This window comes from Mesoplodon bidens, assembly GCF_964165515.1.
Source record: "Mesoplodon bidens genome assembly, chromosome: 1".
NCBI lineage: Eukaryota > Metazoa > Chordata > Mammalia > Artiodactyla > Ziphiidae > Mesoplodon > Mesoplodon bidens.
The window spans coordinates 79,379,572-79,405,769 of record NC_138176.1 but is presented as its reverse complement, the minus strand read 5'-3'; the positions used below and the strand labels follow the sequence as shown (position 1 = coordinate 79,405,769).

The 26,198-nt window shown below is 40.1% G+C and overlaps 1 protein-coding gene across 3 annotated transcripts in view; it reads right to left on the bottom strand.

The window, feature by feature from the left end:
- ANK2 (ankyrin 2) overlaps nucleotides 1–26,198 on the bottom strand; it is a 720,153-nt gene that overhangs the window by 646,647 nt on the left and 47,308 nt on the right. The window lies entirely within an intron of this gene.

Below are 26,198 nucleotides of genomic sequence, written 5' to 3'. Positions count from 1 at the left end.
TTTTCATTATCATAATTGTATTCTACCTTAACTACTGTGCTTCCTTACTTGGGTTTCCAGCCCTGGGTCGAAATGAAATGAAAGTGTCTCAATGGTGCGCCGATAATAGAATTTGAAAATCTTTATTCTGAGATATTGTAGTTTTGCAACCCTTAATGGCATTGTCCTTGACTGGAGATGCACAAGCAAATTCATTTCCTGCCAGCCTCTCTGAGGCTAATGGGCCTTCCAACTGCAGAGTTTTCACTGACTTCTAATGACTGGGTGCAGCAGAGAGGGGCCTCTGGGAGCAGGATGCTGTCTTCTGGCAGAGTTTCTGGGAGAAAGGAAACCTTGAAAGATGCACTGCAATAAATCCCTTGTTCTGGGAAAACAGAAAGTCAAGCTCTATCATAAATTTTTTATTTTCCTCCATAATCTGATTTTAAGATTATGTTCAGGTGAAAGCAAGAGAAGATTGTCTGATAAAATAATTGTGAAAAGGTCTGAAATTAAAATATGTATAAATGCTTATGTAAAACAGTCATGTAGAGTACTCCACTCTCCAAGACTTTGAGAAAAATGCTAAATCTGGTGATAAAATCTGAGACTGTCTCTCATACATTTGTAAAATTAAGATAATTATGTGAGTAAATGAGAAGAAGATGAGAAATCTATATACTATTATATTGCATTGTCAGTAAGAATAAGGTGACTGATTTTTAAAGAAAATGCAGAATTATCCCCCCAAAAATCACTTACTTATTCCACATTTATATTATAAGATGTGTGTAGCTATTGAAAATACACCAGAACCTCACCCGGAGAGTGTTTCCACAGTCTGAGAAGACAGCATTGATAAATGGAAGTTGCATATCACACAAACTGAATGGCAAGGTAGAAACCTTGCACAGAAGCAGGCTTTCATTTCTGACCACTTTGGTACAAACTAGATTTCCCTAGAGGTTCAATTTGATGTAAAGAACAGGCAATTTAAGCTAACTCAGCAAGTCAGAAATCAGTGGTAATAATAAGTGGTAAGTGCCTGAAAAAGGTGATGTCGAGAAGTCGGAAGCTATTATAAATCCAATTTCCCCATACAAAAGAAAAATTAGCAAAGCAACAAATGCAGCTCCAGTCAATGGTGTGCAGGATGGTCATCTGATAGTCAAGCCACTCTCTCATCATGTTCCCACCCCCCAAACACAAACAAGAATAATTTAGCTAGCCAATCCTGTTGCAGTCTGGCATCAGTTCTCAAAGATTTGGTTCCATGACATAGTTATGGCAAGGGGGTAAGCAAGGTACAGGGACCTGCTGTCAGAGGAAAGGAACCTACCGACCTCTCAAGGAAAAGAACTGTGTGTTCTATTTACCCTTGTCTTCCCAGCTCTTAGCACTACCAGGTCTCATTGTATCCTCCACAGATGTTTGTTGACATTGCAGTTGGTTGGAAGTCATAATATTTCAGGATTTGTGTTAAGCCAGACCTTGAAGTAGCATAGTAAAGAAGAAATCAGCTATGTGTATGAAACTGCTTTTAAAAGGATACATTATTTCATGAATAAGTTAAATTTTGTCAGCACCCTGCTACTTCAAGTTCTGGCTAGAATAATTATTATCCTGATTTACAAAAGCTGTTTAAGACTACATGGGACTTCACTAAAAAAACCAAGATAGGTAATAAAGATGGGCCTCAAACTCTGGTATACTATATCCAGTGTGATTTTCTCCATACCTCATCTGTTGAGCTATCAATTTCCAACAACCACAGAAAAGAGAAGGGCGGGTGACAGCCACCCTGATTGGCTCTTCAAGGTCTTACTGTTATTATCAGCAGGACCCTGGTCTTGTTTGTAGCCAGTACAGAGATCAACTGTCTTGACAATCCCAGAATCAGCTGTGGCCCCAGGGTCAGCATAGACTGTTTTCACTACATTCTGATGAGTGTTGGAGACTGGGAATATTCATCTGGAAGTAATAGGCAAGATCAGAAGTGACTGGAGGCAGGTAGAGCAGTTAAAGGACCACAAAAATAGCCCTAGAATAAGAGACTCTCTTAAGTAATATAAAAGGAAAAGAAATATACATCAATAGCTGAAACACAGATAGATAATAGGTGGGTAGATATATATCTGATAGATATCAGATACATACATATAAATTAGAATGTCTTAATTCTGAACTATATATCTTTACACATCTAATGTTTCTGAAATAGGGATGCATTTTATAATCAACGTGCATATTTAACACAACGGTCTTTTTTTCCTAACACTACAGAAGGGAAGAAATATACATGTAATTTCTACTGCCTAACGACTTCTTTCCTTTCATTTGGAACTGTAGATCAGAGAGTGGTTGATCAATAAACTAAATTTGATTATCATTTATACTCTTCTTATATTTTTGCCTTACTACATATGATCTCTCTGAGACCAGAGGCCCCATTTTACTTATCTCTATAATTTCCCATAACACCTAATATTTCTTGATACACAGAGTTTAATACATATTTGCTAATGGGTATTGTTAAAAGTTACACACATACAATTAGCAAAAAAACGTCTCAAGCAGGTGATTCACGTCCAACAAAATGAAAGAAGTTGAGGAAAATAAAACTGTTGAGCATATTTAAACACTAGATACATACATTAACTCAGATGAGATATCATCTAAATATCTAAACAGCAAGGAGAATGTTGCCAAAAATTAATTTCTGTTTATGACATTTTAGTAGAAATTCTCTATCATACAAAAAAGAACATTAATTTTTACCTCACTGTATTTTGGTTAGAATAAATTTTAAAAAGGAAAAAACTGGAGGCAATAGTTAAATTATAATACAACCATAAACTAGAATGCAGTGCTGCCAATAAAAAATGAGGTTTCCAAAAGATACTTAATGACCACATTATAATATTTAGTGGAAAAAAGCATGATATAAAATTAAATCAATTATTTGATTTAAGTTTGCTAAATACTGATGGAGTTCAGAACATGCTGTCCCCAAAATATGGCTCCATGACATACTGAATATTTTAAGCTAAAGGAATTTGAGAAATAACAGATATGGAAAGGACTCTCAGACCTACCCCATCTCCCCTGAAACAGGTGATAAGACCGTCATGTGAGAGGTGCCATCCTTATACCTGGAAGAAAGTAGTGTCCTTATCTCTGAAGACAGAGGGGCACCAAGAAGAATCCCAATAAACAGGCCTTGCTAAGTTTCCCCCAGTTTACTACCCTTAGCTCGTACTTCTTTGTCCATGACTATCTACTCTTCATCAAATCTAGAATAAAAACACTCAGGTTTAACTGTTTCTTCAGGTCTTCATTCCCTTATAAAGGCTACCAAGTCACATAAAACTTAAATAAATGTGGTTGCTTTCCTCTTGGTAATTTATCTTCTGTCAGTCCAATTTATGGGGCCCCAGCCAGAGAACCTAAGAGTGTAGTAAAAAGAAAAAAAAAAGAAATCTTCTTCCCCTACAAAATATATGAGACTAGAAAGAAATATACCTAAATCTTCATAGTGGTTATTTCTCAAATATGAAATTACAGATATTTTTAAAAACTAATTTCTATAATTTCCAATATTTTTATCAGCAGGGCTTTTAAAAAGTTTACCTTAATGAGCAAGTTCCCCACAGTGTGATTTTGCTCATTTGAGTCTTCTAGGTGCATATTGCTGGCCAGCTGTAGCTTACCCCTCAGAACAAGACTGTGTATAGAAACGACTCAACCCAATTAACAAGAATATACTACACCAACCTTTACTGTTATTGTTACCAATATTATTTTTATTGTCCTCCTAATAAGAAAATTAAAATATATTTCAATTTTTAGAAGCAACTCACATGAAATCTCAGATTATAAACTTGGTCTGACTTTTCTGTTCCAGGAATGGGTTAAACTGATCAGTTAATGAAAGGACTAGCTGCTGAGACCTATAGGAAATGGATGACACCCAAATGAAAGCCATTCAGGGATTAAACAGAGTGAGAGGGATTCCTCAAAAAAGACCAGATTTCTGGGATTCACAGCATCCTCTCTTTCTCCAGTTCTCCTCTGATACTTCTTATCTAACTGTATACCTGAAATGTGCATATTTTATGTGCAAATATATGTGTGTAATGTACACATTTAATGTACAGTTATTTTTATTACTAAGCAAGGGAACACTAAGATATATCTATAAGTAGCTCTCACTAGCTCCTCTTCCTTCACTTCCTCCTTAAGCTGGGCACTGCCCCAATTCCCACCCTCAGCCCTCTTCTTTCACTACATGTTTCTTTAGGCTGATGCTTCTCCAAGTGTGCTTCCAGACCAACAGCATCAGCATGACCTGGGCGTTTGTTAGAGCTGCAAATTACTGGGCCTATCCCACACTGAATCAGAAACTCCAGGCATGAGGCCCTGCGGTGAGTTTTAACAAGGCTTCCTGGTGATTTTGATGTGTGTTGAAGTGTGGAAAACCACTGCCTTCAGGCAATCTCATCTGCCTCTTAGGTCTGTGGCTATAAACCTGTACTTCCTGGCTCTGACCTCTCTTGTAAGCTCCAGACCTGAGTTACCATCTGCCTGCTAAATCTCTCTATCTGAATATCCCCAGTGTAACTCAAACTCAGCAAAGTAATAAGCTTCGACCTTCCTACCCCTCTCCCTGACCACCTCTACCCTAAAGTCTGCTCCTTTTCCAGCTCTCCCATCTCAATTAATGATACCTAATATCCACCTGGTCTCTTAGCCTAGAAATCTTAAAAATCATCTATTTTAGTTTTCTTCTGGTCACAAGTCCTGACTCTACCTTAGCGATGTCTCTCATGTCCTACTCTCCTTTCTTACTTTCACTACCGTACTGCAGTTAACAGGTCTATTCACCACTGGTTGATCCCCACCCAAATCCATCCCTCACACTTCTGCTGGACAAAACAAATAAGAGGGAGAAAGACTATGTTGTACATCAATATAATCCAATTGCTGGTTGCTCCAAAAGATTCTTTTTCTGGGACTTAATTCTCTCTGTGACCCTGTTGCTCATAAATATTAATAGTATTGCATTATTTTTCCAAAACATCAGTCTTTTCCTGTTAAATCTCTTCTCAAAAACTTTCAGGAGGAGGGGAAGAAAAGAAAAAAACAACTTTCAAAACGTCCCATTGTTGAGACTTCCCTGGCAGTCCAGTGGTTAAGACTCCATGCTTCCACTGCATGGGGCACAGGTTCAATCCTTGTTTGGGGAAGATCCCGCATGCCATAAGGCCAAAAAAAAGAAAAATTTCCCATTGTCTATTTAAAAATCTCAACTCTTTAAAATGATGTTTTTAAACCCTTGCCCCCTGCCATGACAGTGTGGTCTCACCCCACACTTTCACTCATGCTCCTCCTTGGATCTGGATTTCACCTTCCATTTCCATCCCTCTTTCTTTACCATTTTACTTTTTATCCTTCAAAGACCAGTTTGAATGCTATTTGCCTATCAGAACTCACAAATCAGTTATCTTTGTGCCGCCCATGGCACATTTCTTTTTTTTATAATGTATTTATTTCTTTACTTTTTGGCTGCGCTGGGTCTTTGTTGCTTCGTGCAGGCTTTCTCTAGTTGCGGTGAGCAGGGGTTACTCTTCGTTGTGGTGCACAGGCTTCTCATTGCGGTGGCTTCTCTTGTTTCGGAGCACAGGCTCTAAGCACGTGGGCTTCCGTAGTTGTGGTTTGCAGGCTCTAGAGCGCAGGCTCAGTAGTTGTGGCGCATGGGCTTAGTTGCTCCGCAGCATTCCCGGACCAGGGCTCCAACCGTGTCCCCTGTATTGGCAGGCGGACTCTTAACCACACTGCACCACCAGAGAAGTTCCCCATGGCACATTTCTTACATCGCCGTGAGAGCTTCCTTTCTTCCAGGTATAGCTGTTATTTGCTTATCTGATAACACATGCCCTAAAGGGCATGATGGAGACCTTAATTCATTTCTATCTCTTAAACTACTTAGACTACTTTGAAAGCACTATGCTATGGTCTGAATGTTTGTGTCCTCCCAAAATTCATATTTTGAAATTCTAATGCCTAATGTTTATAGCATTAGGAGGCAGAGCCTTGGTAAGATGATTAGATCATGAGGGTGGAGTCTTCGCCAATGGGTTAGTGCTCTTATAAAAAGGCTCACAGAGCTCCCTAGCCCCTTCAGCCATGTCAGGATACAATGAGAAGCTGGCAACAGGGAATAGGATCCTCACCAACCATGCTGACATCCTGATCCTGGACTTCCCAGAGTCCAGAACTGCGAGAAATAAATTTCTGTTGTTTATAAGCTACCTAGTCTGTGGTATGTTGTTATAGCAGCCCAAACAGACTAAGACACACTCAATAAACACTAACTGAGCGGAAATACATATTGTATCAATTACCACACAAAGGTTAAGCCAAACCAACCTAACTATCTTGGCACAAATTAAATGCTTGAATGAGTCTCTCCTAGTTTCTCCAGAACAGGGGCTGTCACACCTCGGTGATGGTGAAAGAAGAGGGCTGGGGATGGAGTTTGCAGTGTGCCCAATTTAAGAAGGAAATGAGGGAAAAGGAGCTAGTGAGGGATATTTATAGATATGTTGTAGTGTTCTCCTCACATTGTAATAAAAATAGTTCTACATTCAGTATGTACATTTCTTCCCCAAAAAGTAGATTCCCAGAATATTATCTAGATAAAAACAGGGGAAAGCAATGAGTGATAACTTTTTAGTACAGGAACTAAGGAGGAGAGCATGGAGGGAAGTTTTTACTATATTAATGTTCCAATATGTTCATTTTTCTATTCTTAATGCCAATATAGGTTATCTGAGTAGAGGAATATGGGCCAATGTTATGGGGTTTTATTTTTTATTTTTTTATAACTTTTTAAAATTTTATTTATTTATTTATTTATTTATTTATTTATTTATTTATTTATTTATGGCTGTGTTGGGTCTTTGTTGCTGTGCATGGGCTTTCTCTAGTTGCGGTGAGCGGGGGCTGCTCTTCGTTGTGGTGCACTGGCTTCTCATTGCGGTGGCTTCTCTTCTTGCAGAGCACGGGCTCTAGGTGCCCGGGCTTCAGGAGTTGTAGCTCATGGGCTCTGGAGCGTAAGCTCAGTAGTTGTGGCGCACAGGCTTAGTTGCTCCATGGCATGTGGGATCTTCCCGGACCAGGGATTGAACCTGTGTCCCCTGCATTGGCAGGCAGTTCTTAACCACTGTGCCACCAGGGGAGCCCCTCTTATGGGTTTTAAAAAAATAGTTTTCTGTATTTTTTTAAGACCTAATACATTGTATTAAAATTAAATTAAAATACAGATTCTAAGGCCTCATTCTGGAGGTTGTCAGCTGGTAACTCTACAGTGGGAATTTGCATTTTTTTCCAATCTCCCCACATGATTCTGGTACACCCCCCAGGACACATGTTCCCCAGTACAATAACCTCCTACCTCTGGTGGTAAATGGGTGGGGCAACTTCTGTTAAAAGTGTAACAGAAGAAGAAAGCAACTTCACCAGCAGATAATAAAATGGACTTGAAGGTGTGACCTGGCTACAAAATCCATCACACCAAGTGTACCAAACAGACTAAACAGCAAGGGTCTTGGCCCTCTCCCTCTTGAACACACATTTCTTTCCTGAGGTTATGCTGTACTATTTAGTGAAGCTACATTTGCCTTTACTGCCTTCTTTTCCCCTCAAAACAGTCCTTCACACTCTTTTAAGCCAGATTTTAGAAGAATAAAATATTGCCTAGCCAAAAGGGGAGGGTAATCTAGGTGTGACACACCAGAGAGGGGATGGTGCTCTTGGCATTGTCGCTTCTCCGAGGTAGAATCCCCCATCTTCACATCTGAGCTCAAGTTATGGAGGTCCTTGTTAACCATGCTGAGGAGTTGGGACTTTATTCAGAGATAAAGTACCTTTCAAAGTGCAATTACCAGACCATCAGTATCAACCTGGTGCTAGGAACCTGTTAGGAAATGCAATTCTTGGGCATCACCCTAGATCTACTGAACCAGAAATCCTGAAGGTGGGGCTTAGAAATCTGTGTTTTAAAAAGCCCTCCAGGTGATCCTAATGTACATGAATCTGAGAACTACTGATGTAAAGGAAAGGTAGTGACTGGTGGTTTAAAACAAAGAAATGATGTATTGAATACTTTTATCTGTGTTTTAGAAAGGTAACTCTGATTGTATAAATTAAAGCAAAGAGAAACACAAGAAATCAAACATTTATACTGCACCTACAATGTATCAAGTACCAGGTACTTTACAGATATTTATGTCTTGTTTGGACTGAAAGCCAGTGAGGCTGTCTATGAACAGACTCCCAGAGAGCCCTCAGTGCAGTTCTCCCAGTAAGGGTCCCCTCAAACTGCCCATGCCTGCTGCCCTACCGCCCCCTCTGCCCACTCTCTATTCATTCTGTCCTATGTCCTTAGATGCTGACCTTTGAGTCCCCCAATTCCTGTCTAATGGCCAGAACTGGCTTGCATGGACCTCAGTGAGGCACACTGAGATAATGCAATGTCTGCTGGGCCCATGTACCTTTTGGGCCTTTGCCACAAAGCTCTAGAGCTCCTCGGATCAGAATGGTAAGTCAGCACCAAACTTTTCAGTATGGAATCCCTCCTCCAACCCCTGTGTCCTAGGGCCATAAACAAAAAAGAGACACTGGTGCCAGATCTGGATGAGACACTTGCTAACTTCTACCACAATAGTCTTAGGGTCACAGTCCTCCCCAAACACTTCCTCACTTCATCCTCGTAGTAGAAATACTCCAATATCACCCAGCTTTCTGGCTAAAAGAGATTTTAGATTTTCTTCTAGAAATGTTGAGCCTATGGCACCAGCTGCTGTTCTTGTAGAAAGTATGAAGATTTAAGGCTCTGAAAGGCATCAGCAGAGGCATGCCCAAGAAGAGATGCCACAGAGAGACACTGCCATCCCAACCAAGATCTGCTTTTAGTGACCTTCTGTGAGCCCAGCGTTAGAGGCCTCCAGAATCTGTTTCCAATGCTGATGCATCCAGTTCTCTGCTGATGAGTGTACTATGGAGAACTGGAATCTTCATCAGCATTAGCTACAGTAAAAACTGCTCTCCTGGGCTTGCCTGTTGGAGCAGTGGTTGAGAGTCCGCCTGCCAATGCAGGGGACTCGGGTTCATGCCCCGGTCGGGGAAGACCACACATGCCGTGGAGCGGCTGGGCCCGTGAGCCATGGCCACTGAGCCTGCACGTCCAGAGCCTGTGCTCTGCAATGGGAGAGGCCACAACAGTGAAAGGCCCACGTACCGCAAAAAACAAAAACAAAAACAAAAACAAAAACTGCTCTCCTCCCATTTAACCAGGGATATTACCAGTGAATGGAGCATGAGTCCTTGGGATGCCTTCTGATACCCTATGGGTAACTGAGCAGGACCCTATGGGGCCTGCCTGGACAGACCCCTCCCCCATATCCTCTGCTTAGGTCCTCTCTTAAGTACCCAGATAATACTATCTCATGCATATTTCCTGAATTTTTCAGATGCTAAAAACCACCACCAAATGGAAGAAATTAACTACCTGATGATCATGAGCATGTAGCCCTCAGACCTACTGGTGCCTAAGGATTGATAATGTTAATCGCCCTGTTACCTCAACATCAACCAATCAGAGAATTGTGCACGTGCTGATCACATACCCTGCAACCCCACTCCCTTACCTGGCCTTTCAAAATGCTTTGCTGAAACCCTTCAGTGGATTGAGGTTTTGGGGGGCACGCCTCCTTGCATTGTCCTACAATAAAGCTTTCTCTGCTCTGAACTCTGACATTTCAGTATTGTTTGGCCTTACTTGTGTTGGGCACACAAACTTGCTTTGGGTAACATATCCCATGCTGGATGAACAAACAGCACAGAATCTGCAGCAGGCTCACCCAAACCATATGTCCACACTCCCTGGAACTCCTGACTGGAGCACAGGACTAGGAGGGCTTAAACATCTCTGGGGTTGTGAGTCAGAACTTCCAGAAAAGGGAAACCAAACTGACGGGGATCTGCAGGGTTCATGGAGAAACTGAATCAGTTTTGTTGTGATCTGATGTAGAACTTGATAAAACAGGGTGGGGGTGGGGAAGCCTACCAGTGCAAAGACTGTTACAGTAATTCAGGAGAGTGATGGTTAAGGTCTTAAATCAATCAGCATTAGTGGGCACTGATGAAGAGAAACAGCTGATTCAATTCAAAGGAAGAATGAAGACTGGATCAAAACTCTTAGAGGAAAACATACGCAGAACACTCTTTGACATAAATTGCAGCAATATCTTTTTGGAACCACCTCTTAGAGTAATGAAAATAAAAACAAAAATGAACAAATGGTAACTAATTAAACTTAAAAGCTCTTGCACAGCAAAGGAAACCATAAACAAAACAAAAAGACAACCCACAGAATGGAAGAACATATTTGCAAATGAAGCAACCGACAAGGGATTAATCTCCAAAATATACAAAGACCTCATATAGCACAATATCAAAAATACAAACAACCCAATCAAAACATGGGCAGAAGATCTAAATAAACATTTCTCCAAAGAAGACATACATATGGCCAATAGGCACATGAAAAGATGCTCAACAACACTAATTATCAGAGAAATGCAAATCAAAACTATAGTGAGGTACCACCTCACACAGGTCAGAATGGCCATCATTAAAAAGTCTACAAATAACAAATGCTGGAGAGGGTGTGGAGAAAAGGGAACCCTCCTACACTGTTGATGGGAATGTAAATTGGTACAACTATGGAGAACAGTATGGAGGTCCCTTAAAAAACTAAAAATAGAACTATCATACGACCCAGCAATCCCACTACTGGGCATATACCCTGAGAAAACCATAATTCAAAAAGAGTCATGTACCACAATGTTCATTGCAGCTCTATTTACAATAACCAGGACATGGAGGCAACCTAAGTGTCCATGGACAGATGAATGGATAAAGAAGATGTGGCACATATATACAATGGAATATTACTCAGCCATAAAAAGAAACGAAATTGAGTTATTTGTAGTGAGGTGGATGGACCTAGAGTCTGTCGTACAGAGTGAATTAAGTCAGAAAGAGAAAAACAAATACCGTATGCTAACACATATATATGGAATCTAAAAAAAAAAAAAAATGGTTCTCATGAACCTAGGGGCAGGACAGGAATAAAGATGCAGACGTAGAGAATGGACTTGAGGACACAGGGAGGGGGAAGGGTAAGCTGGGACAAAGTAAGAGAGCAGCATGGGCGTGTATACACTATCAAATGTAAAACAGATAGCTAGTGGGAAGCAGCCACATAGCACAGGGAGATCAGCTCGGTGCTTTGTGACCACCTCGAGGGGTGGGATAAGGAGGGTGGGAAGGAGACACAAGAGGGAGGGGATATGGGGATATATGTATATGTATAGCTGATTCACTTTGTTATACAGCAGAAATTAACACAACATTGTAAAGCAATTATACTCCAATAAAGATATTTAAAAAAATAAAATAAAATAATACCTGAAAAAAAAAATAAGAGAGAGATGAAGTAAAAGGAATTCACAATCCTGTGTGTGATAAGAGGTGAAGGGGAATGAGGGACACGTGATTAGAAGGGTAAACTGCAATGGACTTTTAACACAAAGGACTCAGATGCAACCCAGGTAATCCAGGAGAAGGCTCGCATGCCCAGCATCCAGCTGAGGGAACCATGATGGACGGACCTGGCTGGGGTCCAGGGAGAAGACATGGGAACGATGTTGAGGAAGACCATACCTCTGCAGAGAAGGAAAAAGGGCTTCATACACCAGGGATGGGAAGAGCAGGCAAAGCAAAGCTTCCAGCCAACACTCAGCTAATAACAGACATGTGAGGGAGCCAGGCCAAGCCAAGAACTAACCAGCTGATCCAGAGATGCACAAGCAACAACCTGTGCTTGTTATTTTCAGCACCAGGTTGGGGGAGGGTGGGCTGTTTTGCAGCAGTAGCTAAGGGATGCATCAAACTCAGCAACGTTGAGGCAACCAGAGGTAACTTCAGTACCATCTCCATTTGAACCAAGTATTTTCTTTGCTGTCCACCCTTTTTGTGTTGTTTATAAAACCTCAAAAGTATATAATTCACCTCAACATAATAAAGTCTATATATTCTATATGACAAGCCCATTAAAAAAAATACTATATAGATCATTCCTGGAATGTGACAAATTCAAATTTTGCTTTCTGGAACTTTCTGGAATTGTTTGTTTGGTTTTTTTCTGGATATTTTTGATCCATGTTTGGTTGAACCTATGGAGGTAGAACTTACAGATACAGAGGGCTGACTGTATTTATATCTTGTTATATTTTTTAACCACGATAAAAATTAAAATCACTGAAAAAAAAAAGACATGGAAGCAACCTAAATGTCCATCAACAGATAAATGGATAAAGACAATGTGGTACATATATACAACGGGATATTACTCAGCCTTAAAATAGAATGAAATAATGCCATGTGCAGCAACATGGATGGACCCAGAGATTATCATACCAAGTGAAGTAAGTCAGACAGAGAAAGACAAATATCATATGATATCACTTATACTTGGAATCTAAAAAAAAAATAAAAGGATACAGTGACTTCCCTGTTGGTCCAGTGGTTAAGAATCCGCCTTCCAGTGCAGGGGATGCAGGTTCTATCCCTGGTCGGGGAAATAAGATCCCACATGCTACAGGGCAACTAAGCCCGCGCATCACAACTACTAAGCCCGCACATCAGAACTACTGAGCCCGCACACTCTAGAGACCCTGCACCACAACTAGAGAGAAGTTCGCGCACCACAATGAAAGATCCCATGTGCCATGACTATTTTTTTAATAAAAATTTTAAAAATTAAATTAAATTTAAAAAAAGGATACAAATGAACTTATTTACAAAAGAGAAACAGACTCAGATTTTGAAAACAAACTTATGGTTACTAAAGGGGAAATGTGGTGGGGAGGGGAAATTAGGAGTTTGGGATTAATATGTACACTCTACTATATATAAAATAATCAACAACGAACTACTGTATAGCACAGGGAAATCTACTCAGTATTCTGTAATAACCTATATGGGCAAAGAAACTAAAAAAAATGGATATATATGTATAACTGAATCACTTAGCTGTACACATGAAACTAACACAACACTGTAAATCAACTATACTCCAATATAAAATAAAAATTAAATTAAAAAAAAGAAGACATGATCAACTAACTGCATGGAAAGTAAAGGGAATAGAGAAACCAAGGATAACTGAGTCAAACTTAGAAAAGTGCAGTAAATTGATTCCATTAATGGCCCCAATTAAAAGGACTCCCATATCTAGACCCTTTACCCTATATTTAGTTCCCTCTTACTCTGACTCTGGGCTGGGCTCTATGACATGCTTTCACCAGTGGAACAATATCAAGCTTGAAGCAAGCAGTGATTTGAAAAAGCTTTTAAGAACTTCTACCTTCTTTTGCTTCTCTGTGATCGCTATGAGCATATTCTCCAAGCTTGCTTGAAAACATGCTCAGGCCAGCCTACTACAAGAACTTGAGAAACATATGCATATGAGAGACACTTGAAGAAGAGCCCAGTTATCCGACTAAGGTCATGTTAGACCAGCCTATAGCCAGCTGCTCCTCAAACATGTGAAAGCCTAGTCAGGCTCATCAGAACCATGCAACCAAAGGGCAGCTGACTTCACACTACATGCGCAAAAACAGCTGAGACCTGTAAGCCATAATAATGACTGTATTTTAAGCCACTGAGCTTTCAAAGTGAACTGTTACACAGCATTTTTATAGCAACAGGTAAAGGTAACTGAGATAGTTAAGAAACCCAGTGGTTCTCTTTGCAGACTTTGAAACAGAGGCAGAGCATGTGAGTAGAGAAAGAAAAATTCAAGACTAGACATCATGAGTTTAAGATCATTATAGGACAACTAGGTAAAAACATGCAAAAGTAACATAGAAACACAAGTCTAGAACCCAAACAAAATTTTGAGCTGGCGACATAAATTTGCTCCTTCAGCATAAACTCATCTCAGAGAGCACAAACAGTAAGATTTCTTTTTTAACAGCAAAATATAAAAGTAATAATAATAATTTTTTAAAAATAGCAAAATAAGAAATTTGGGGAACACCATTTAAAAGATAGAGGGCTTCCCTGGTGGCGCAGTGGCTGAGAGTCTGCCTGCCGATGCAGGGGACACAGGTTCGTGCCCTGGTCCGGGAAGATCCCACATGCCGCGGAGCGGCTGGGCCCGTGAGCCATGGCTGCTGAGCCTGCGCATCTGGAGCCTGTGCTCCTCAGCAGGAGAGGCCACAACAGTGAGAGGCCCGCGTACCGAAAAAAATAAAAATAAATAAAAAATAAAAGGTAGTCAGAAAAACAGGTATTCTCTCCTGCTACAGAAGAAAATAATACCACAAAATATAAACAAACAGAATTTCAAGAAGGCAAGCATGAACAATAGTACCAAGTGCTTCTGATTTCAGTTCGGATGAGGTCTGAAAATGTATATGCCTATTGATTATGGAGTAATATCAATGCAGATAGAAGGACAACATATAAAGTTAAATATCCCTTACATCCATATTCCTTACTCCCATTCACCAGTAGCCATTCAAGAAATCTTGCACATCAACGTTGTCTTCTCAGGTTTCTTCCTCCTTGCCCTCTCCCAGTCTCCTGCCCCTTTTGTGCCTTTCTGGCACTATTCCTTTCTTCCTCTGATTGTTTTCAGCTAAAAGGCAGAGGGAGTATTTCAGACCTTGATATGGGATTGAGGAGATGGGAAAGGTATTCCTATAATAGGAGTATTTGATTGTCTGGGTCAGAAACCACAGGCTTTTTGAGCATTAGTTCCTTCTTTTTTTTTTTTTTTTGAATTTTTTTTTATTTTTTATACAGTAGGTCCTTATTCGTCATTAATTTTATACACATCAGTGTATACATGTCAATCCCAATCTCCCAATTCATCACACCACCACCACCACCACCCTTGGTGTCCATGTTTGTTCTCTACATCTGTGTCTCTATTTCTGCCCTGCAAACCAGTTCATCTGTACCATTTTTCTAGTTTCCACATATATACATTAATATATGATATTTGTTTTTCTCTGACTCAAAAGTCCAGCATTAGTTCCTTTTAAAGTTGAAAAACAATGTTACTTCTATCATCTGCTAAGGTAACAACAATGGCCAAAAATGCAACCAATAAGGGACTTCCCTGGTGGTCCAGTGATTAAGACGCCGCTGAGCTTCCATTGCAGGGGGCACAGGTTTGATCCCTGGTCGGGGAACTAAGATCCTGCATGCCGCATGGCCAAAAAAAAAAAAAAAAAAAAATGCTACCAAGGAATAGACATTTAATTTTTAACAATAGCACCTACATATTCAAGACATATCCAAAAATAAAATTTAGTCTATAAATAATATTTGCCTGCTGTCCATTCCCTTTGCTCCAGAGGTGAAAGCTAGGAATATATGGACTAAACTATATTTTTGGAAATTAAATTTAGCATTTGAACTCATACTACCTTGAAGTGTTCTTCAATTATTTTACTAGAAATTTTGTTACCAAGGCTGTTGCCCCAGAATCATACTCCTGCCCCTCCCTTGAATAGAAACCAACTAATCTAAGTTTCAGGAAGAAGCTGCAAACAGAAAAAATAAAAAATAAACATGAACTGGTTAGAATCAATTAGGCCCAAGATGGGGGAGGATTTGGCTTCCAGTAGACCTGGAGCTTCATTATAGCTAATTGTAATGCACTAGATTGCTAAATGACACACCCACCAGAGCCATGACGGCTGATGATTACCATGACGGCTGATGATTACCATGACAACAACTGGAAAGCCCAAACAAGGAATGAAAAGGAGAGTTGCATCAATTCCAGGTCCAAACCACACCCCTGTTCTTGGATAACTCAGGAACATTCCTCCTACTCTTTCCAATTTCCTCCCTTTTACCTCCACCCTCCTATATATTTGGTGTCTCTGCCTGAATTGAGAGGATGATTTGTGAACTATGTTCTGGCTTCTCCAATCTTTGGCCATTGAATAAAGCCTGTGCTGTTCTAGTCTCAGCATAAGTTTCCGTTATTGGCTGCACAAATCCTATCAGAAAAAGAACCTCCCTGGCCGAAACCTCCTATCTCTCTCAGGCTAGGACCCAGGCGCCGGTCTGGTCAACCAATTCAGTACAATGTGACACTACAAGTAGGCCTCAAGAAATACTTGTAGAATCGAATTAAACACTTCAGTTCTATTTGGGAATTCCCTGGTGGTTCAATGGTTAGGACTTCCAGCACTCACTGCCTAAGGGCCCAGGTTCAATCCCTGGTTGGGGAACTAAGATCCCACAAGCCACGTGGTGCAGCCAAAAAGAAAAGAAAAGAAAAAAAAAAACACTTCAGTTCTATTTGGAATATTCCTTTAGTTTCTAGTTTCATGGTAAGACAGGGATGATGCTTTACATCATAAGATATTCAAAATACACAAATAATGTTTACTATTTAGTATTGTATAATAATGTTAAAATTATACTGTATAATTACATTTTTAAAATCTGTCCCTGGTTCAGATGATGATGACTGAGTGAATATTTGATTGGTGTTCTGTACTGAGTGATGGGTTTGAGCAGTGGAAATGCATGCTGTTTTGCTGTTTCCTGCTCAGCATCTATCCCCTCTTCTTTTGATAAAAGCATCTGGTGAAGACGGGCTAACTTCAGTGCCTGCCTTGAGTGAAGGACAAGAAACAATCTTGCCTGACCTGTTAATGTACCCCATCTCCTCTGGTGTTTGGCTTAGGTATGAGCAGGTGATGCAAATGACTCTAGTAAGATGAAAGTGTGGGTTGGAACTGTTAGGAAAAGGAAATTCTCCTTTCTCCTGGACTTCAGGGTAAGGGATATAAACCTTGAGCTGCTGGGCACTCTCTTGAGGAAAGAGCCCATCAGAAAGTGAAGCCAATATTCAGAGTAGAAAGCCAAAAGTTAAAGGAGATCAAGTGCCAATAATACAATTTACGGCCATGGATCTGGCAATTTCTGAAGGCAGATACCCCTGAACTTTTCAATTACATAATCCAGTGTGGACTGAGTTTTTCTCACTTGTAATTAAAGGAGTTCTAACAAAATAATTTTGTGTAATGTGTGTGTGTGTGTGTGTGTGTGTGTGTGTGTGTGTGTGGCAAAACAGTCTGCTTTAAAAGGTCAAATTTCTAAATTCATTCATTCAACAAATATTTATTGAGCACTATGTGCTGGTGTATCAGTCAACCAAAAGTAAATTACCTAATGTCATCTACATAGTGTTTTCAACATGGGCACTATTATAACTTTAGGCTAGATAATTCTTAGTTGCTCAGGATTATTCCAAGTAAGGAAGAACATTTAGCATCCCTGGCCTTTGTCCAATATACATGCCAGTAAGCCCCCGGTCACTGTGACAACTGAAATTGTCACACATTTCCAGAAATTCCCCTAGAGGGCAGTACTACTCCTGATTGAGAATGACTGAGGGGCGAGGAGGGGGGAGACCCTGATCATGACATCACAGAACTAAGGATTTTAGAGCTGTCAGGCATGTCCAGTATAAAGGACATATCAGAAGTACCCATCAAGGAAAAAAATATATATATATATATAGAATAGGAAAAGTTGTTCAAGAAGTCAGAACAGAGTGATATCTACTATTAGAAAGTAAAAGACAAATAAGGGTTTCAATGAATAGAAAGAGATATGAAATAGCAAATGATTAAGGGTGTAAAGAAAAAAAATGCTTGAGGTCTCCAGCAGCCAGGGGCAAGACAAAACAAGTTAATAATAAAATAGAGCTTCAGTCTGACAAGTTCAAAAAGGAGACATTCTGCAGTCAGTTGGTCCTCCCTCTCAGCAAGGCAAGGTCAAAAAACAAGTTGGGGCTGGGGAGCAGTGAGAACTATTCTAGATTAAGAGACCTAAGGAACAGAACAAGCTAATGTGATAAGTATGCTGAGCGTGCTTGAATCCCGATTTGAACAAATTCGCTGTAAAAGACATTTGGGGGACAACTGGGAAAATCTGAAAACAGACTGTATCTTCGATATTAAGAAGTTGTTGTCCAGTTTGTTTGATGTAGTTATATAGAAAAATCTTCATGTTTTTAGAGATGTATAACTAAATATTCAGGGGTAGACAATCATCATGTTTGTTAGTATGTTAAAATATTTCAGATGAAGCAAATACGGCAGAATCTTAATAACTGTTAAATCTAGGATACTGTGTTAGAGATTCATTTAGCATTTTAATTCTCTCTTTAACTGCTTTTTTAATTATTTTGTTAAAATACTGCTGGATATATAGATTTTCACTAGCCTATTCTCTCTACTTTTCTCTCTACTAGAAGAATTTTCATAATAGAATGTCAATTAAAAATTATAACTTTATCATAGTTAATTGAAGAAATAATACATATGCATCCTTCCTACAGTTTTCTATTTCTTGTCCTACATAGTTTCTATGTACTGATACTATTTAAAGATTCGTTTAAACAACTTCCAATTTTTTAAATAAATAACTGTTTATTTAAGAAAACACTGAAGGGTATGAACTGTGCTATAATATTTTGGTCTCCCCACTCCTTTTAATTTTAAAGCTGAAGAAAAACTAGAGAAACAGCTTAGCCTACACACTTAGAACATCATTTCGAAACTACTTGAATCCAAAACATGGGCAAGTTGCTTAAAATCTCAACACCTCAATTTCTTCATTAGTAAAATAGAGATAATACTTATTTTATATGTGGTTGAGATTAAATGAATTAATACTTGTAAAGTGCTTAAAACAATACCTGGCACATATTAAACTGCATATAAATTCTTTTTTTAAAAGTTCATTTCAGTTTAATAAGTGACAATTTGGAAGGAAAAAGCAAACTCCTCATAAGACATTCTAAAATAATGGTTCTCGGGCTTCCCTGGTGGCGCAGTGGTTGGGAGTCTGCCTGCCGATGCAGGGGACACGGGTTCGAGCCCTGGTCCGGGAGGATCCCGCATGCCGCGGAGCAACTAGCCCCGTGAGCCACAATTACTGAGCCTGCGCGTCTGGAGCCTGTGCTCCGCAACGAGAGGCCGCGATAGTGAGAGGCCCGCGCACCGCGATGAGGAGTGGCCCCCACTTGCCGCAACTAGAGAAAGCCCTCGCACAGAAACTAAGAGCCAACACAGCCATAAAAAAAAAAAAAAAAAAAAAGGCAAAATTCCTTAAAAAATAAAAAAAATAAAAATAATAAAATAAAATAATGGTTCTCAATTATAATTGTATGTTAAAACAACCTGGGTACTGGAGATTATTTTAAACTTCTTTGTAGGCCTCCCCACCAGACAAATTAAATCAGAAACTTTGGGAGTAGAAACCGGGCATCAGCAGTTTTTAAAGCTCCTCCGGTCCTGTGAGCAGCCAAGTTGATAACCACTGACCCAAATTTTATTCTGCATTCATTCATGTGTGCATGCAGGGGTCCCCCACCCTATCTGGGTGATGCCCTATCAAATTCCTGATACCAACCTGCAGTTCGGAATTTATACTGGCTTGAGTCAAGAAGGGGTTTTTTAATAACCATGACCCTGCCTTTCAGCATTTGGCTACTCTTTCTTCTAGGGCCATTCTCACTTTATGACCCAGTTCTGAAATCTGAGATAAACTGACTGGGTATCAACATCCCCATTACTATAAGAAGACACTGGAATGTAAATATATGAAAGATCTTCATAATTGAAGAAGTTTCTGATCCAGATAAGAACTCAATATCATGATTATTAATATTATTTATTATCATCCCATTTTGCAGACATGGCTCAAAGATATTAAGGACTTGTCCAAGTTCACAGAGCTCGTAAACAATGAAGGCAAATCATAATCAGAGGCCTCTGCCTCCATGTTCAATGCACTTGAAAAAAGTGAAACCACAGGTTAGCCCTGGCCTGTGCTTGAAGAATATAACTTTAGCAAGTGTATGCAGAATGAATTAGACCGGAGAGTCTTAAACTACAAATTCCTGAGCCCCATCAAAAATCTAGTAAAATGTAATCTCAGGTCCAGGAATCACTCTAGCTAATTCTCATCCTTTGGGGAAAACTGAATTGGACTCATTGGTTCTTTGTAGAATGTAGAGGGAAGAGAAAACAAAGTATATTGTTGAGGGTCTGATATAGCCCGGGTGGTTTGAGAGGAGCAGAAAAGAAAGCACTCTAGGTGATCTTGCTTCATGATGACTACCTGTGCCAGCCCTACCAGTCAAGACCGTAAATTAGAGGGGATTTATGGTGAGGTCAAGGAGACCAATTAGAAGACACAAGGGAAAAAAATCAATGAGAAATATAAAAAAAAACACAAAAGTGACTGGAATAGAAGGAGCCATAGATTAGAGAGCTACAATAGAAAAGAGATCAATGGGACCAAGAGCCATCTGATTGGATATGCAGAGTAAGTAAAGTCAAAGATGATACCAATATTTAGTGGCTGTATAATGGGAGGATGGTGGGGGGGAAATAATCACGAGACCCAGAAGGAGTAAACGTGGGAGTTATGTTAAATTTTAAGTGTAAGTGAGATATCCAGGGAAAGCTATAGGACAACCAGGTGGCACCAATCACCAAGTAGGCCAATGGAAATGTTATCTATGCATCTCTGGAGATAGGTACCTAGAAACACAGATTTAGGACTACTCTGCATGAAAACAGTGATTAAAGCATTGGCAGTAAATGAGATCAGTAAATGTAAAATAAGAATGTTGAATATAAACGCACAAATCTTGACATAGAAGAAGCCCTTAGAGCTAGCTCCCCGTGGCCTTTAAAGATAGATTCCAAGTGTGCACACAGACAAGGAATGGCCTCCAAGATATATTCTCCTCACCCATCTCCCTAGTTTAACTGCAACCTGCTGTGGACATTTAGCCACACTGAACTTTCATGTCACTAAGGCCAAAGCTAGACTCATCAACTTTCCCTACAGCAAGACCTGCTCTCACATTTTCTATTTTACAGTCTGATCTATCTTTAATGACCGTGTCAGAAGCGTGGAAGACTTCCTCAACCCCTCACTCTCTGGCTGACGTCCAATCAACACCAGGTCCTGAGAAATCTATCTCCTGAAGCCATCCTGTCTTCCTGTCTCCTGAAGCCTTCCTGTCTTCCTATTACCAAGGCAGCCAGCAAAGACAGGCCTTCAACTCCTACGTCTCTCCTGTCTCAACACCCTTTTAACTGGGAGCCTGGCTTTCAGTCCAGCCCCTGCAGCCACAGAGAGAGAACCTCCCTCAACCACAAATCTAATCCTTTCACTTGCCAGTGAAAAAATTGCCTTTGGGATAAAATCCTAAGCAATTAACATGACCATTAGGGTTTGGCCTCAGCTTCCAGGCTAATGTCTATTCATTTATTTTAGATCTCAACTTTAATATTACCATGTTCTTTCTTGGTAGTACTTAACTCATCACACCGTAAACTGACTGCTTAACTCTCAATCTCATATGCTACACTAGAGAGTAAACTCATTGAGAGTAGAGACTGAGTTTGTCATTCCTAGCATAGTACCTAAGCATAGGTACTCAAAATCTATCAGGTGGTTGGAAGGCTATGGAGTCTTCCAAACTTGGCAAACTCTTTTTACGGTTTTTTTTGTTTGTTTGTTTGTTTTTGCAGGATCTCATTTCCCTGACCAAGGATTGAACCCAAGCCATGGCAATGAAAGTGCCAACTCCTAACCACTAGACTACCAGGGAAATCCCCATTTTCTTTGTGGTTTTTTGTGGGGCTGCGTTGGGTCTTTGTTGCTGCACATGGGCTTTCTCTGGTTGCAGTGAGCAGGGGGTACTCTTCGTTGCGGTGCTCAGGCTTCTCATTGCAGTGGCTTCTCTTGTTGTGAGCACAGGTTCTAGGCGTGTGGGCTTCAGTAGTTGCAGCATGAGGGCTCAGTAGTCGTGCCGCACGGGCTTAGTTGCCCAACAGCATGTGGGATCTTCCCGGATCAGGGCTCAAACCCGTGTCCCCTGCATTGGCAGGCAGATTCTTAACCACTGCACCACCAGGGAAGCCCAATCCCCATGTTTTAAATGTATGTTTTATATGCTGTAACCTCTGCCCAAAATGTGCTTACACCCCGTCTTAATTAAATCTTCTTCAAACTTTTTGACCTTATTAAACATTTTTTTAACTTTCAACTCTGGCATCACTACTTCAGTTCTCACTGCTCAGTTTGTAATTTCCTAGGACCCCAAGTATCATAACCAATATCAGAATAATGCCATAGCAATGCAATCATACTGTACTGTAATGGTGTGTGTCTTTCCCATAGTAGACCTTAAACTCCTCCTCATTGTACTTACTTGTTTTTAAATGTTTTCTTGAAGACTAATAAAGTGCACAAATCATGATGTAGGGCTTTATGAATTTTCACAAAGTAAACACATCCATATAATAAGTAATCAAGGAATAAAACATAAAACACCACAGAACCATTTTCCAATGTCCAATGACTAGTACAGTGACTCTCATCTTCTCTCATACATTCACACACACACTAAATGAATGAATGCCTAAATAAATGCATTTGGAGAAGGACCAGTCAGATTGATGTGTCACAGAAAACAAAAGAAAGAGCTTCAAGAAAGAGGAAGGACTTGACAATGCCAAGAGTAAATGGAGGTTAAAAAAAGAAAGAAAGAAAATATGTTAGAAAACTGGTGATTGCTGATCTTAAAAAAAAAAACGTTTTGATTAAGAGCCAGAATGCAGGGAGTGGAAGAGTAAGCAGTTGATAAGGGAATAGAGATAGTGGATTGATTTTGGTGATGAAAGGAAAAGAACATGTTGACAAGATCAGGGAAGGATTTTAAGCCAAAAAAGAAAGAAACAAAATGCCTGCATAGCACTGTGGTTGACAGCAAGAACTCTGGAGTCACACTTCTAGATTCACATCTTCACATCACCAAACACTAGCTGTGTGACTTTGGACCTCTTACTTCACTTCTCCATGTTTCATCCAGTTCCTCGTTTGTAATACAAGGTTCATAGTTTGTACAACACAGGGAATTTAGGCAATGCTTTATAATAACTATAAATAGAGTATAAACTTTAAAAATTGTGAATCACTGGGCTTCCCTGGTGGTGCAGTGGTTGAAAGTCCGCCTGCCGATGCAGGGGACACGGGTTCATGCCCCGGTCCGGGAAGATCCCACATGCCGTAGAGCGGCTGGGCCTGTGAGCCATGGCCGCTGAGCCTGTGTGTCCGGAGCCTGTGCTCCGCAACAGGAGAGGCCACAACAGTGAGAGGCCCGCATACCGCAAAAAGAAAAAAAAAAAATTGTGAATCACTATATTGTACACCTGTAACTTATATCACATTGTACATCAACTATACTTCAATTTTTTTTTAAAATAAAACAAAAATTTCATAGTAATACCTCCCCCATAAGATCATGAGGATTAAACGAGAGGCTGCTAGAAAATACTGAAGTACTAAACACCCAACATTCATCCTTGAAAAATCTCAGTAGGTGGACAGGTATTTGAAAAAAGGAGACGAGGTCAGAGGTCAAGAAGATAAAAGGGAGACAGTAATTCAGTGGCTAGAACACTGGACCAGGATCTTGGAGACGTAAAATCTTGTCTTGGCTCTGCCATTATCTAGTGAACACTATCCCCCCAAATGTGGCACCTTGGCATACTGAATGTTTTAAGCCGAAGGAATTTGAGAAATTTGAGGAATTTGAGAAGAAATTCTTCGGCAGATGCAGGAAGGACTCTCTGACCTCCATTTTCTCCTGAAACAAGTCTTAAGACCCTCATGTGAGAGGTGCCTTCCCTATACCTGGAGGAAAGGAAGATTCTTATCTCCAAAGATAGAGGGACACAGAGAGGAACAGGCCTTGCTAAGTTCCCCCCAGTTTATTACCCTTAGCTCATACCCTTTTGTCCTATCACATTTTTCCATGACTCTTCACTCTTCATCAAACCTAATTCAAAAACTCTCAAGATTAACAGTTTCTTCGGGCCTTAGGAAGGCTCCCAAGTCACATAAAACTTATGTTAAATAAACTTGTATGCTTTTCTCTTGTTAATCTGTCTTTTGTCAGATCACTTTTTAGGGCCCCAGCCCAAGAAAAAATAATTTTTTTCAGTAGGAAAAAGAATTTTTGTTCCCCTACACTAGCAAATCATTAAATGTTTCTGAACCACATCTGTAAAATGGGATCACTATAACCTATCCCATAAGGATAGTGTAAGATCAAATGAAACAATGGGTGTGTACAAATGTACATCCATTGTTCATATATGGATGGTAAGTAGTCTAAGTAGAAAGGAGCACAGAAACAGCTGATTGAAAGAGATGGACTAACCAACCAACTCACTATAAAAGCAATTACGTCAGAACTAGGTGGAAATGATTTGGTAGACCCTATAGGGAGGCTGAATATCAATGACAAAGGAGAGCCTTGAAGAACAAAGTCTGTGCCAGAATCCAAGAGAGGTAGCCACTGGGAGTATTGTTGCCTCTTCACTATAGTTTCAATTTAGAACTGAAATAGAAACCCTGGGCCCAGCTATGAAGCCAGAGCACAGTCTCAGCATTCCTAGTCAAAAGAGAGGCTGGAAAATCCTAGGGGGCATAGGCAGTGCAAAAAAAAAGGTGATTCCAGTGAAAGAAAAGACAACAAGATATGTTGAGAAGCTTTGCCCTAGAAATGTTTGCAACTGTCATTGCTTTAAGTTATTTTAATACTGTGACACAAGCTAGGTTCCTCTGGCTTACTTAACAGTCAAGATTCCCTGGAATTCCTGAAATTAGCTTCAGCAGTTGTATATGGGTTCTCCATTGATTGGGACGATGAACTACTGAGTTAGAGGGAAGGGAGAGTGCAGTCAGGAGACTAGTTAGAAGATTCAGGGAAACACCTCAGTGGAAGAAAATTGTGTGGATTCCAAGGGAATGATTTCTTTGAGGGAAAACTTCCTGTTTGCCAGGTGGTAGATTTAGTCAAAGTCTAGAATGAACCCTTAGGTGAGTGAACCTTGCATTCCAGAAGCCACCTTGGAGTCTGACAGTGTTAACTCCCACAGGCAGATTCCAATGGGGAAAAGCAGCGTTTTTTTCATGGGGCCTGGATCTTAATGGCTGTATCCTAAATAAAGTGATAATTGATATTAAATGTGTTTTGAAAAGTTTCAAGGACAATTCATAAAGTTGAATGGAAACATCCCAGAGTCCCCCAACAAAGACCCAAATGAAGCCCTAACAGTTACATAGTAAAAAGAGAAAGGTGAACAATAAACACTATTCACAGATCCAGAGAGAAATGTCTAGTCCCATTCCCTTGGGAGACTAATTCTACATGCCTTTATTGACCTTTCAGACCTAGCCTCCTTTATGCATTATAGTTGTGAACTCAAAGACTGGCACCATTTTCAGAATGTCTTAGCAGTTGCCAAAAGCCTGGTTGAAATATCCCTTTTGAGTGGCTCTCCATCTCCCTCTGTCTCCTCATGCCCTGCCTAGTAACAATAGTAACAAGTCCTAGCAATAAAAATAACGTAATTTTTAGGGATTTCCCTGGCAGTTCAGTGGTTAAGACTCCGTGCTCCCAATGCAGGGGACACAGGTTTGATCCCTGGTCAGGGAACTCAGATCCGCACGCCGCAAGGCATGGCCTAAAACATTAAAAAATAATAATAATACAAAACATAAAAAACTAATTTTTAAAGTTGCTCTAAAATTAGCAAGTGCTTTATCTACACACTTCATTCAAGACACAAAATCAAACTAATAAACATTGATATTACAATTTCCACTTTACAGATGAGAAAACTGAAGCCCAGCCAGGATAAATGGCAACAGCCGGTCAGAGTTGAAGCAAGTGTCCAGACAGCCTCCAGACTCTGGATCTTGAGCCCACCATTGGGGTGATGGCAAACAGGGTATTTTAAATATTGTGGGCACCACCCTCCCACTGGTGAGATGACCTTGAACTAGAAGCAAGGTCTTTTATTAAAGTTTTCAGCTGCATGATTCTGCCTTGAGTTCTTCAAAAGAAACATGACAAGTTATCTGATACTTTGTACCCCTGTAATCTGATTTCTGGGATCAGGGAAAATTCCACTGCCCTTCCTTATCTTTTGAATACAGCAGACTACTGCCTCCCA